Source organism: Cebus imitator, unplaced genomic scaffold (genome assembly GCF_001604975.1).
Source record: "Cebus imitator isolate Cc_AM_T3 unplaced genomic scaffold, Cebus_imitator-1.0 Scaffold48, whole genome shotgun sequence".
NCBI classification, from domain to species: domain Eukaryota; kingdom Metazoa; phylum Chordata; class Mammalia; order Primates; family Cebidae; genus Cebus; species Cebus imitator.
This window is the reverse complement of record NW_016107363.1, coordinates 4,968,571-4,982,931: the sequence shown is the minus strand read 5'-3', so window position 1 is coordinate 4,982,931 and position 14,361 is coordinate 4,968,571. Positions and strand designations below refer to the sequence as shown.

Sequence of the window (14,361 nt, the reverse complement as noted above, 5' to 3'; positions counted from 1 at the left end):
GGAGGAATTTCAAATGCATTTATACATTAAAAGCACTAAAGCTATAACTATAAAACTGAAAGATGAGTTAGTACAAGATGATTGTCCTAAAATACACAGTCAACAGTCACTGTGTGAACCTTAAAAACTAATGTCGGTTATTCTGTTTACAGAGAAGAATGTGATATTCACAAATCAACTTATCACAAATTACATGCTTACTCTATTAATGTAATGACCTTGGGAGTTGACTTATAGTCTTCCTTGACCTAATGAACATGCTGAGTATAATCAATTAGGTTTGCAATTAAAATGACAATTTATCTAACATCCCCCCTCTCCACCCCCACCTTTTTATAAGGCTCAGGAGACAATGGGGTGATAAATATAAGCCCTTCTGCTGTGCCTATCTTTCTATTTTTTAAAGCATTTCTATTGTGTATAATTTATTAAACCTTAAATTTCTTCCCTATTTGTTAGTTTCAGCAAAATTTAGTCAGGTTTCAACACAGAGTATCAAGGGATAATTAGGACAGTTAGCAGTGATTTATCATTTCTCAGCTGGGTTTTCATGCTTTCGCTGACTGCCTGTAGAAATCCGTTAGCCAGTCCTACACAGATCACTATGAAATCTCCTATATCTTTGTGCAAATTGCTTTCCTATTTTCCTAAAGTGAGTTGAAAGATAAGCCAATCCATTCCTGAAAATCTAGCCACCGGTGTGCTTGTCATCAGAGTGCAGCTGAGGCCAGGGACTCAGACGAACAGCTACAGTGGCTAATGGATGATGCAGTGCTATGGGAGGCTTTTTTCCAACCTGCTGTGGGTTAGAAATTTAAACCAGGCAGCCCAACTTCAGGTTAGATCTTCACAAAACATGCACAGGAGTCTGTGAACGTGCCAATACACAGTTTATGGAGCACATATTGCTTAGGAAGCCACCAGAGAGGAAAAGCCCAGAAAAGGCAGAGACACTAGTTCTGTACCACGTCCACTGAAAAGAAGGATTTTATTAAGCCTGAACCAAAAAGGGAGGACCTCGTGTTCTTTAGAGAGATTCATTTACTAGATGGTGAAAAATGAATGCTCTGGGTAATTTCATTTTGAATTGATTTATTTCTAAATGGGGGGAAATTGACACTTGGTGAAGAAAGTAAAAAGCGGTTCTCTGGAAAGAGCCAGCCAGTCTCAGGTATAACCCAATTATTCCAACACAGGAAATAAGGACACAGAAGGAAGGGTGGAAGGTCACCTGAGAAAGTCATTCCTTACAACGAATACCTTCCTTTCCCTTTCCCTATAGACTCTCAGAGAAGTATAAACAGACCCATATTTCCAGTTTATTTCTGACACCTAAACCTAATCAAAGTCCACTTTTTAGAAATCCAATAGTTATTCACAATTAGATTGCACGGCAAATTAAATCATAAATTTCTCTATCTCAGCCCTGGTTGCCACATTCCTAAAATATAACTTGCCTCCCTCCGGCACTTTATTTAAATCTCTGAGGTCAGGCTCCAAAGCAAGTTATGGATTTGATAATTTGCTAATGTGGCCATAGTAATTGTTTTGAGCCATATTTATGATTTTATTGGATCTTACAACAATCAATAATAATCCATTGATGTCCCTGACTCTGGGGTTTTCTCACAGTCGACAAATGGGGCAGTGGATTTATTTTTAATGTACTCACTTAGCACTCTCTCCCTGGGAGAGAGAGCCCTGCATATTTTAATAAAGGGCAAGAAATGAATGGCATCGGTACACATACTTTACCCTGAAAAACTAGCTGCAGGATAAGATTTAATGCTAAAAAGAAAGGAGAGAATAGACTAACAGGGCCCATTTTGTGCAGCACCACCATCATTAAAGTTAATGGAATTACTGTCTGGTCATGCACCAGAGGGAGCCCATTGGAAGTTAAGCTCTTCTAGGGCCATTGATTCACAGACTTTCACTCTAAGATTCCCACTGGCATGTGATGAGTATTGCAGATATGCAGAGGCACTTTAGAAATTGTTTACTCAAACTGCCAGTTAAGCATATTAAGAAACAACAATAATTGGATATTTTAGAGTAGAGGATCTAGTGGAACATGTCTTCTGTTAGAAGTAGTAAGAATTTCAACTCCAACTGGCTTAAACAATAGAAGACTTTATTGGATCACCTAATTTCTTTTTTGAGACAGAGTTTCACTCTATTGCCCAGGCTGGAGTGCAGTGGCACAATCTCAGCTCACTGCAACCTCTGCCACCTCCTAGGTTCAAGTGATTCTTTTGTCTCAGCCTCCCAAGTAGCTGGGATTACAGGTATGCGTTGCCATGCCTGGCTTATTTTTGTATTTTTAGTAGAGACATGGTTTCACCATGTCAGGCAGGCTGGTCTCAAACTCCTGACCTAAGGTAACCCACCCGCCTTGGCCTGCCAAAGGGCTGGGATTACAGGCATGAGCCACCGTGCCTGGCTAGATCACCTGATTTAAAGTCTAGAAATAACTCAGGCTTCGAGTCTGGTTAATTCAGCATTCCAATAATGTCACCTAGTGTCCAGCTTCTTTCTGTCTCCGACATTCCAATCTCAGCATCTGTTTCATTCTAAGGCAGGTTGCCCTAGAAATTATAAGATGGCTGCTAGAAGCTGTCAGTTACCAGCTTTCTTGTTCCCAAGTAGCAGTGGAGAAAATAGCCCATCCACAACCAATGCATCTAAGTGCTCCATGATGATGGAACTCCAATCCTTTACAGTGCAGGCTTCCTAAAGTCAAAGGAATCCTACACTCTAAATAGCTTAGGAAAGGATTAATGAAAGCCATTACTGTGGCAAAGACAACTGACTTAAACCAAGGTGGGCAAATTATGGCCCCCAGGCCAAATCCGGCCCACCATCTGCTTTTATAAATAAAGTTTTATTGGAATACTGCCATGTCGATTTGTGACAATTATTTTTCATATATTCTATGGCTGCTTTTGTGCTGCAAAATCAATGATATAATTATGACAAAGACCATCTAGCCCTGAGAGCCTAAAATGTTTACTATCTGGCCTTTCACAAAAGAAGTCTGCCAACTCCTGGCTTGCACCGAACAAGGTCTGCACCTGGAGCTAAAGATAAGTTGAAAACCATCCTAACTTTGTGGCTACTAAATAAGGAGGGCGGGTAGAAAGAATGCTAGAGGGACAACCACACTGCCCAAGACAGACATGAGAGAAAATTCTTCAAGTCTAGAAAAGTTGGCTTAGACACTGAAAAACCCAATCAATCTAAGGAACCTATCATAAGTACATGTGAAATACCCTCTGCCCTGAAATATACTCTGAATATCATCAAAACATCAAATACACTAAAAACTGAATTACAGTTTCTTACCACAGCATAAGTCCCTGTGTAACAGCTCCCTACTCACCTTTTCACACTTCTCTCCTGCTGCCACTCCCTCTACACTAAATTCCTGCCATTTGGTCTTCAATCATTCCCTAGAATGTGCCAAGCTTATTCCCACTGCCACTTCCTCTGTCCAGAATATTCCCCCTTCGCCAGCTCTTCACCTGGCTGGGCCCCCGTCGTTCCCAGTTCTTGGTTTATAGGTCATCTCTTCAGTGGGCCTTTCATGACCATCCATCTAAAGTAGCCACCCCACCCCATTCCCCTTCTACCATGTCATTCCATTTCACAACACCTTGTTTTAGTCTTTCTAATATTACCCCAAATCTGCAATATTTTATTTGTTCCCTTTTACGTAGGGGAAAGAAGACGATATACTGGGATTTGTTCCATGGCTGTCTTGCCTTCCACTTTATCCCAGGGCCTGGGAGCACCTGGCACATAGTAGGTACTCAGTAAACATGTATTGGGGTGGTAATAAATACATTAATATAAACTATAGAAGTGCTACAACTTTATCAGCCTTGCTCCATTATGGGGTTCATTTCAACGTCTGTCCTCAAAAACAAGGACTATGTCTCATTATACTTAGTTTCTCAGGGCCTGTGACAGTATCTGGCACATAGTAGGTGATAGAAGAATAAATTAATGAATGAATGCAAGAGAGATGAACATGAGGAGGAGGGCCAGACTACCTTTGGTAGTGAGGAAATCCAGATAAGAGCGGTTCAGAACTAGAAGCAGCTACTTCAGAGTGCCCTGAGTTTCCAGGCATAGAGGAAGATGAAAGACAGACTTAAATGCTACAGGGATGAGTAACTGTCAAGTAGCGGATGATACTAGATGGCTTTCAAGGTCACTTGTCCCTCTGGGATTCTCTTGAATTATCCTATGCTCTGAGTTTCTTCCTCAAGAGTGAGATTCATCGATGGTCATCTGATAGTGGAGCAAAGCTTGGAATCACATTATTCCTTCCATGGCCGAACAGGTTCATCAAACTTATACTGCTAGAACCTGATTTCATCTGGGAATTCATACCATTTACAACCAACAGAAGAACTGAAACGCAGATAAAAGCCCCTGTTGGGCTGTTTGTTAGGGAACCAGGATAGAAAGCAGGATAAGAAAATATTTTGCTGGGGGAAGAGGTACTGATATATGGACCCCAGAGTGGGAGACTTGAATGTGGACATTAGCAGAAATGAACCCCACCACGAAGAAAGCGAATGTTTGGTGTGTTCACTTCGTTCACTCAGTGTTGCTTATTCTTCTCAACCACTCTAGGCAAAGTCAACATCTTAAAGAATTCCATCTTCATTTTTCATGTAACGTCAGGAAAAAGGAAAATTTACTTAAAAGAATAAACTACCAGAGAAAGAAATGGAAGTTTTCATTATGGGACTCCAATAATATTATCTTTATGTTGAAGGAGCCTAGGATTTCAAACCATAGTGTGTGTGTGTGTGTGTGTGTGTGTGTGTGTGTGTGTGTGTGTGTTTTACCCTTGTCTCCTGAGGTTTAGGATTAATCTGATTGAAAGGCTTCCGAAGACGTATGTCTCCATTTCCCTGATTCTGATGGATAAGAGGCTACTTTGGAGAAGGGATTTATTAGATAATACAGGTAGGATGGATGCCTCATGACGTGTGAAGTTAAAATTTCAAAATGACCCTTTCCCAACACCAACGTAATTGACTTAGAAGGAGGGAAAGTATTCCTCACCATGTTTGGCCTGAGGGCCATTACAGAGTCTCGCCATCTCAACATTTTTCACTCAAATGTCCTCAGGATGGTCATTATTCTAATTCTTCCATGTCTGTGGCTCTCCAGGTTGCCTTGTCTATTATTCATTAAGCTGGTTTCCATCTGACCCTGGCTCAGCCATGAAACCCTTACTTTTCCAGCTGCTTTTTTTGTCTTGAGAATTACTTTATTAATGACTTTGGCAAAAAGGGTAAAGAGAAGCCCCTAAAGGGGACTGAGTAATTTGAGACGAATATCACAGAAGAATCAAGTCTAGGTCATCTAGACCAAGAATCAAAATATATTTATAAAAATAAATAAATGATATTGCAGTTGATCTTTCTGAGTAACCATCAGAATCAACTGTGGACCTTACAGAAATCTATTTCATGGGCCCCATCCTCCGAGATTTGAAAACAGGAGGACTATGAGAACTAGTTATATGTTAAAGATAACAAAGCAAACAGAATCAATTATAATAGTCATTTCTTAATGGAAAGCGCTTCAAATGATGCCCTTGGTTTTTCTTTTAAAATGCACTTTAAAACATAAATAGAATCCACAACCATGTACACATTACCCAATTTAACAATAAAACATTGTAAAGCTGAAACCCCCAGGTACAATTCACATCCCACATTGGGCTGCTTCCCCTCACTATCTCCACCCAGAGGCAGTAAGAACGCTCTCTGTGTCTTCCCTTCTAAGCCATATAAAGATCTACATGTTTATAAATGTATATGGCAGCCTATTAGGAACCTGTTCTTATATTTTATTATTCCTTGCTGTTAATAACTCCTACTCAAAAGTTTGTAACATTTGAATGTGTTTCAGCTATAAGGCCCAATTTCAATCAAGGCACACATTATTGTATGGCTTTTCATTCCCCATTCTGTATTTAAGGACGTGATGTAGTCTAAAACGAATAGTTCTAGAGCACTTTAAGAGGCCAAGGCGGGAGGATCACTTGATGTCAGGAGTTCGAGACCAGCCTGGCCAACATAATGAACTCCAGTATCTACTAAAAATATAAAAATTAGCTAGGTATGGTGGCTCAAGTCTGTAGTCCCAGTTTCTCAGAGGCTAAGGTGGGAGGATTGTTGAACCCAGGAGGCAGAGGTTGCAATATGCCGAGATCTCACCACTGCACCTCAGCCTAGGCGATAGAGCAACATTCTGTCTCAAAAAATAAAACAAATGGCTCATCTACTGAGGTTGAATTGGCCACTAATATTTAATCAAAAGCACTGAATCTCTGTCATGTGATTAATTGGGCTGCATTTATTTTACAGAAATGACAGTTCAGCCAGACAATAATTTAAATGTCACAAGTTTAAAACTTTGAAATTAGAACGAGCATATTATATGGAGTTAGAGAATTTTACATATGATTTCCTAGGCTCGAAACACACACAGTAAAACGGCGAGGGAGGGTAGTAGCTCCTCAATGATTAGTTATTGATCACTAGTATCCTATAGGAAAATGACAACAGTGAGTAACTGGCCTGAATACATCAACAAAGGTAAGAAGTTGACTGAATAATAACGCCTTACATTTAGGTGGGATTTTAGGGTCTACAAAACACTTGCCTTTCATAGGATGCCTGGCTTCACAGTGATTAGGTAGAAATCACAGGCTCTGAGCCTCAGAGATAAAAGACAGTTTACTGAATCCTATAAAACACTGAATGTCCCTACTATATGTGCCACATGTTGGCATTACAAATATCAAAATAAATTCAACAGCCAAATATCCACTTTGCTGTATGTCAGGGCCTCTAATTACTGAGGAGATTTGTTTGGTAGTACGGATGAAAAATTAAACACTAAAAGCATATAATTCCGCTATAAATTGACATACAGCAATAAAGCAGTATTTAGGTTAAACTTCACCTGTGTAATAAAGTTAAACAGGGATTGTCCTCTGTGTATTTTTAGATGAAAACCAACACTATTCCAAGCAGAGCAAAATAATACAGATTACTGTGTTGAGGGTGACAAAATATTTACAAAACCTGTGCTTCAGCGTTTTCCACTCTGATTACAGGATACAAAGTACTTTTAGGAGCAGCCTGGCCACAGGATATAATGAAGACGTGGAATTTTGGATACGCTGTGGTTTGAATCCCAATTCCACTGTCAACTGTGCTTTTTCAGTATGTGACTTTACTTCTTCAAACCTCAGTTTCCCTAAGTGTAAAATATTAATGCCTACTTTTGCAGGCGTGAGGATTGAAGTGAGAATGATAAAACTAATGGTGAACGTGTACTGAGACCTTACTATGTGCCAAGGACTATTTTATAGGGATTTACGTGCATTCATCCATTTGGTCCTCACAGCACTCCCAGGAGACAGGATACTCTTAAGACATCCATTTTCTAAATTTATCAATGAATGTGGGGGCTCAGAAAGGTTAAATGGCCCAAGGGTCACGCACCTGGTAGGTGGCAGCTCTGGGTTTGAAACCAGGTAGTCTGGTCCCAGAGTCTCCCCTCTTCATCAGTGTGCTTTAACTTCCCACATTTTCTTCTCACCCTCATCCCTGCTTCAGGACCTCTCTCATCCCATTCACTTTAGCTGCCTGTGAGTTTGAATGAACAGGGTAAAAGTAAGAACGTGAAAATACTAGGGGACTTGGTTAATTTTTCTTTCAGTGCTTTGATCCAAATGGCATCATGCAAATCAAAGTTAACAAACTAGAAATGAAAAAACTCAATGATTTGATATCTGCTTAGGAAAGGGCTTGAGGATTTAGTAGGAGAAAGGTTTTCCAAAGAAGACAGGCAGGCCCCCAGCCACTTCTCCTGCTTAGAGTGCTGTGGACTGGGGGTTTTGCCTCAAATCACCAGGAAGGGAAGGGGAGGGCGGGGAGTCAGAGACATTTACATGCCAGAGGGAAAGGGCATGGAACCTCAACACTTCTCAAAGGCATCCACTCCCACATGTACACCCAAACCCATCCCCTAGGCACTGCAGTTATTTCTGGTCTACCAACCCAGTCAAATTGGATTCATTCTGAGTGCAGAGATAAAAATTGTAAGGCAATTCTATGAGATAAAAGCTACAGCATCCTGAAGATACTAATTCTTCAGGCAGTAAATACATGCATTAGATATAAACATAGTCAAGGCACCATTCACCATGACTATAATCAAAGGATCAAAGGCTTGGCCAGTCACACACAGTGGCTCATGCCTGTAATCTCAGCACTTTGGGAGGCTGAGGTGTGTGGATCATCTGTGGCCAGGAGTTCAAGACCAGCCTGACCAACATGGAGAAACCTCATCTCTACTAAGAATACAAAAATTAGGTGTGGTGGCACATGCCTGTAATCCCAGCTACTCGGGAGGCTGAGACAGGAAAATCGCTTGAATCCAGGAGACGGAGGTTATAGTGAGCCAAGATCATGCCATTGCACTCCAGTCTGATCACGAGATCACGCCATTGCACTCCAGTTTCACAACAGTGAAACTGAGGCATAGAGCATTGAGCAGGACAAGCCCCAATCCTTTTGCTGAAAGGACATGCTTTAACCACTACTCTACACTGCCTACACCATCTCAAAAAAAAAAAAAAAAAGTCCTTTGGCAAATTACACCTCTCTTGAAATTTCTTTCCAAATGAGAATAGTAAGTAACAGTAAAAGAAAATCATTTTCATCCTCAAGATACAGATTTCTTTCTGGGTGCACACCGAATCTTTCCCAGAAATTGGTTTGAGTTGAGAGCAGTGGCTCTGTGGAGATTCCCCTACAACTACTTCTTATCACTCCTTCAGGAAAGCAGCAGGAAACTGAAGTGTGCATCAGAATCACTTGCAGTGTCTGTTAGGACAGGTCCTTGGCCCCATGTCAGAACTACTGAGTCAGCACAGCGGGGGGCAGGCGGGTTTCTACCGTATAACTAACTTCTTTAGGTAACTGTGAAGTACTCTTATCAATTTATAATCCTAACTTACTCATTATCACCTTCGCATATACCACAGGCTAAAAATGTTCAGGCAGAGAAAGCTGGTACTTCTTCCCCCCAATTAATAAGGCAGACTTCTGAATTTTCAAGGGGATATTTTTATAAAAAGTTCAACTAAGATATTCAAATTGCACAAGTTATATAGTCAGAGGAATGTTTTCTCAATAATTTAACCGAAAGGCAGTCATTCATAGCTAGACAATTCAGTGTATAATAATTAAGTGAATTTGGCAGGACCATAAACCATCTCACTGTTAGTTACATCCCCTTAAAGCCTAGTCACAACTTAGTTTATAGATGAGAAACTGAGGTTGAGATTAAGGTTAAGCAACATGCACAAGGTCCCAGGGCCGTGATGTGGCAGAGCTGGGATTTGAACTAGGGTGAACTGGTCAGATTCCATATCATGTTCAAATCTTAGTTGACAGCTGTTACATGTACCACCTACCAAACGTGAATATGTCAGTTTTTCTCCACCATCACTCAATACAATAGATATGGTTTCGACATTCAAAAAAACAAGGAAATAGATGTTCAGAGAGGCTACAAGGCTGATCCAAAGGTACATAGTTAGGAAGTTAGTAGAGCTGATATTCCTAAAAGAACCTCTGACTGACGCTAAAGCATGTCAACTCCTAGACTTAATTAAGAGATAAAATGTCACAATTTTCATGAATCTGAAAGATTACCAAATTTTCAGGTGGAAAATTTGTTCTAGAACCACAGAAACTTATCAGTGAACAGAAGAACTTCCTTTTTATCTTATTCGATTTTTGAATTATACTTCTATAAAGAATTCTCTTATCCTTCTGCAGCAACCTAAAAGGTAATTTTCAGTATCTCAACAGTTATTGACAGCTACTTCTCACAGCATTAATACTATAAAATTAAATTTCTAAGTAGAAGATTCAAGTACCATAAACATAGAAGAGGGTAACCAAGCATAATCTATAAATAGTTCTTATGAGATTCCAGATTACCTGCCTGGCATAAATCTCTCCTTAATATACCTAAAACATCCTCCCGCTCAAAGATGTACATACTCATTGTTCTAAAAGATAGCTCACATTAAATTCATTAAGCAGCATCCCTTCTAAAGGAATGAATATTGCTTAATGGTTTGGGTAGATGGAATTACATTTTGGAACATGATTTGAGAACTTGATTCATGGAAATTTTGGTCTTCGTTAGTGAAACCTGGAATATTGGAGACTTCTGATAGAGATTCCAGGAGTACCCCTGACCGCATGCTGGAATATACATGCGCATCATCTTTTAGTATCTGTTAACTAAAGTTTGAAACTTATGAGATTCATTCCAACCAGCAAAAAGTAAAGTTCCATTATCATCTTTACTCTTTTCCCCACACATAAGAGCTATAGGAAATATAGGAGAGAAAAAGCTGTTATCTTTTCCTTACCCATTGCCAGGTTCATGGCTCAGACCCCTGCAACACAATACAGATTAACAAGAGAAAAGCCTAACAAATGTATTTAATATCAGTTTTATGTGCCATGGGAGCCTTCTGAAATAAAGACTCAAAGAAACAGGAGACAAAACTGCGTATTTTTATGGACAGTTATGCAGAAGGATGATTGGAAGATAAAAGAGTATGACTTGATGATAATGAATTGGGGAAAACTTGACAAGGCCCATGTGTTCAGATTCTTCTTGGCACGTGAGCATAGGGCAGAATTCCTCTGGAATGAGGGCCTTATGACCTATTTGCAGGGGAAGTATGTCAGAGAATTCTTTTATGGTGCACTTGAGGGAAGACAAATGGAAGAAGGTCAGAGAGTGATTTTCCTGCTTCTGTACTTTTCTCAGTTTCCTTCACCTTAAAATACTCAGTATGCAGAGCTAGCATATTTGGGGGTAGCGTGCCCTGAAACCTATCATAACCAATGATTAAAATCCAAGTCCTCACAAAGCTTACTGTCTCAAAGAACTAGAGAAAAGACAGAGGTACAGGTGCATAACCAAACAAAAGACAATGAAGAATGCCTTGAGAGAAATCAAATCATACACTAGGTTGGAGAATATGGGCTTTAGGAGAGCTACTTCAGAAGAAGGGCCAGGGAGGCTGTCTGGATCTGTACGGTTGAAGATGAAAGAAAAAGATTATTTCTCAAGCCTGCAGGACATCAAATTGCTGTAATAATCACCTTGTGGATGGCAGGGTTCTACTACTTTTAAACACAAAAAGGGGAGTTAATAATCAATTGTGAAATAAGAGGTCACTTTTTTACTTCGATATTTCCCTTTCCTGACTACAAGTGCCTTACTGACTAAACGCGGCCACTCTTGTTCTTTGCAGAGCAGAATTTAAAGCCCCTGAAACAAAAAACCCTACAGTGGTATCATGTTCAAGAGGCTAACTCAGTGGTGCACCTTCATTAACAATAACAACAGTTGCTTCAGGGGAAAAGACCATTACTGGGCTTATTGCTATTACCACTCAGCATGAGACAAAAATGGTTGAGGACCCAGGGATCAGGCAGAATATCAAGAATGAGACACAGAGGCAAAGATGAAGAGAAACAGTCACTGTGCTTTCCATGGCAGGTTGTCAAATGCTGCCTTAAAATGTGCAACTGTGAATTTCAAAATATGAAATGCTCAGAGTCTTGAAGTGCAGTTTTTACAACCGGACAGCGGAATATTAAAGATGCTGCTTTGTCCCCTAGAGGGGCTGGCTACTGCAAGACCAGCTGCCAGGGGTCATAACTATGTGGCCATTGCCACTTACTATTTTATCATCATATGATACTGAGGCTGGTAAATATCTCTCATGGGATGTGCTTGTTAATAATGAAGATTCCCAGTCCCCAACCACAATATTCTAAATAAGGAGATTTAGAATAAGAACTGAGAATCAACTTTTTGTTGTTGCTAACTGATATCAAAATTAATTTTCATGCAGGTGATAGAAAGATCACATTTTGAAAAACAGATGTGACAACTCTAGATACGGATACTTCATCTAAAAGGACAGTTTTGGAACCTTCATTGTTCACTGGGATTTTATATGTGTGTGTGTGTGTGTGTGTGTGTGTGTGTGTGTGTGTGTGTGTATGGTGGTTTTTCTTTTAACCACCATATTCTACAAATGATTCTAGACAGCCCCATTCATTCACATCAGGGGACTTCTGTGATCAGGTTGGAAACAATTGAAAGACGTGCAAGACAACATAATCTGCTGATTTGAAAAACAGAATTGTTTTTAAAAAATCAACATAAGCTAAATAATCATGGTGGTGATAATAACCACATTCAACAATTCATATGTAAGTACGATATGTTAAGAATTAGTCCAGCATCATCACCATCAAAGCTAACAAAAACATTGCAAATTTTGGCCAGATAATTGGGACCTCAAAAAATAATGACTACTGGAGTTACACAGTCTATAGCCATGGTTATCAGCCCCGCTACACTTAATGCTTGTTTGTTTTTTTTGTGTGTGCTGATTATTTTTAGTCAAGAGATAATTCAAATATCATAAAATTCACCCTTTCTTTTGAGACAGAGTCTCACTCGGTCACCAGGCTGGAGTGCAATGGTGCAATCATTCAAATATCATAAAATTCACCCTTTCTTCTGAGACTCTGTCACCAGGCTGGAGTGCAATGGTGCAATCTCAGCTTGGTGCAACCTCCGCCTCCTGGGTTGAAGCGATTCTCCTGCCTCAGCCTCCTGAGTAGCTGGGACTACAGGCACGTGCCACAACGCTCAGCTAATTTTTTGTATTTTTAGTAGAGATGGGGTTTCACTGTGTTAGCCAGGATGGTCTCGATCTCCTGACCTCGTGATCTGTCTGCCTTGGCCTCCCAAAGTACTGGGATTACAGATGTAAGCCACCGCACCCAGCCCCAATTCACCCTTTTTAAGTGTACAATTCAGTGATTTTATTATATTCACAATGTTGCACAAACATCACCACTAAGCCCACAACATATTCATTACTCTAAAAGAAACTTGTACCCATTAGGAATCATTCCCCATTCCCTCCTTGTCCCAGTCCCTGTCCCTGGCAACCAATAATCTACTTTCTACTTGTATTCAGAACCTGCTGTACAGCAAATATTTTCCATCCCCCTTTAGACTGGCTAAATGAAATTCTGAGATCATATAACCTACCTATTGATGTAAGTTTTAGCTATGCTTATTATGTACCTATTAGCATTCTGTGCATTCCACTTAATACAGTTTGTGCACTCTCCCATGTCACTAGCTATGCCTCTACAGTATCACTTTCAATGGCTGAAGGAATTCCATCAAATAGATATTGCATAGTGCATCTAACTAATCCAGTAGAGTTAGAATTTATATGTGAATACTGAGTTTTAAAAAACCTGGGAAGCAAGTTTAAACATTCGCGTTTTGCATTTCAAGAACTGATTTCAAAAAGAAGCCACGGGTATTAAATCCTTTCTTCGCATCTGTATATTTAGAGCCTCACATGGGGGTGAGACAGAGGAAAACTGACAGTCTCTGTGTCTATCACCACACCCTGTGTCTAGAGCAATTGGGAGGCTAGCCCTTTTTTATGATAAGGAATTTGGTGGCCCATACGGTGGCAGTCCCTACATAACTTTCATTCCTTAGCGGTACTGCCCAGAGATTCTATTTTAAACATCCCAGAATAGCTGTGTTAAAGTCAAAAATAAAGTAAGATCAAAAGAGAACTTACGTTTATTTGGCATTGTTTGTGCAGGCATCCCCTTATCCACTCACAGCTAGTCTTTGAAACATTAAACGTTACTTCAACAAAGTATAACATTAACATTCCACCCTTACTTGCTTCTGACTTCTAGCACCAAAAATAGAGCCTTTTCTATGACTTAGGTACAGCATCTACCTGCATAGGAATTTGCATTTGCATGAAAAGAGCTGAAACCCAGCTTCTGAATCAGCCAGGATTTTATTATTTTACTTTTACTACAGAAACAGAGACTATCCTAATAAATCGTCCTTTCTTCTCCTAGCACACTTAAAAACCCATCTTTGAGCTCCACTGACTCCATTAGGTTTGAACTTTGGTATTAAGTACACAGGGAGGAAAAGAGTAGGTGTGGGGGTGAAGAGAAGGAGAACAGAGAGAAGCACAAAGACAGGAAGGAAGGGAGGCACCTTGATGCTACTGCTGTGGTTACCCCGTCACTCAAGAACAATCTCAAGAACAATGAAGCAAAAGCAGACTATGTAAAGAAGCAAACGTGTGTCAAAGACACCCCAGGCTTAACACGGGGCCACAAAAATCCATAGGAAATTCACATGCTATTTCCT

At 40.0% G+C, this 14,361-nt stretch overlaps 1 protein-coding gene across 9 annotated transcripts in view; it reads right to left on the bottom strand.

Moving 5' to 3' along the window:
- Positions 1–14,361, bottom strand: part of FHIT (fragile histidine triad diadenosine triphosphatase) — a 1,489,467-nt gene that overhangs the window by 263,228 nt on the left and 1,211,878 nt on the right. The gene's annotated exons all lie outside the window — the stretch shown is intronic.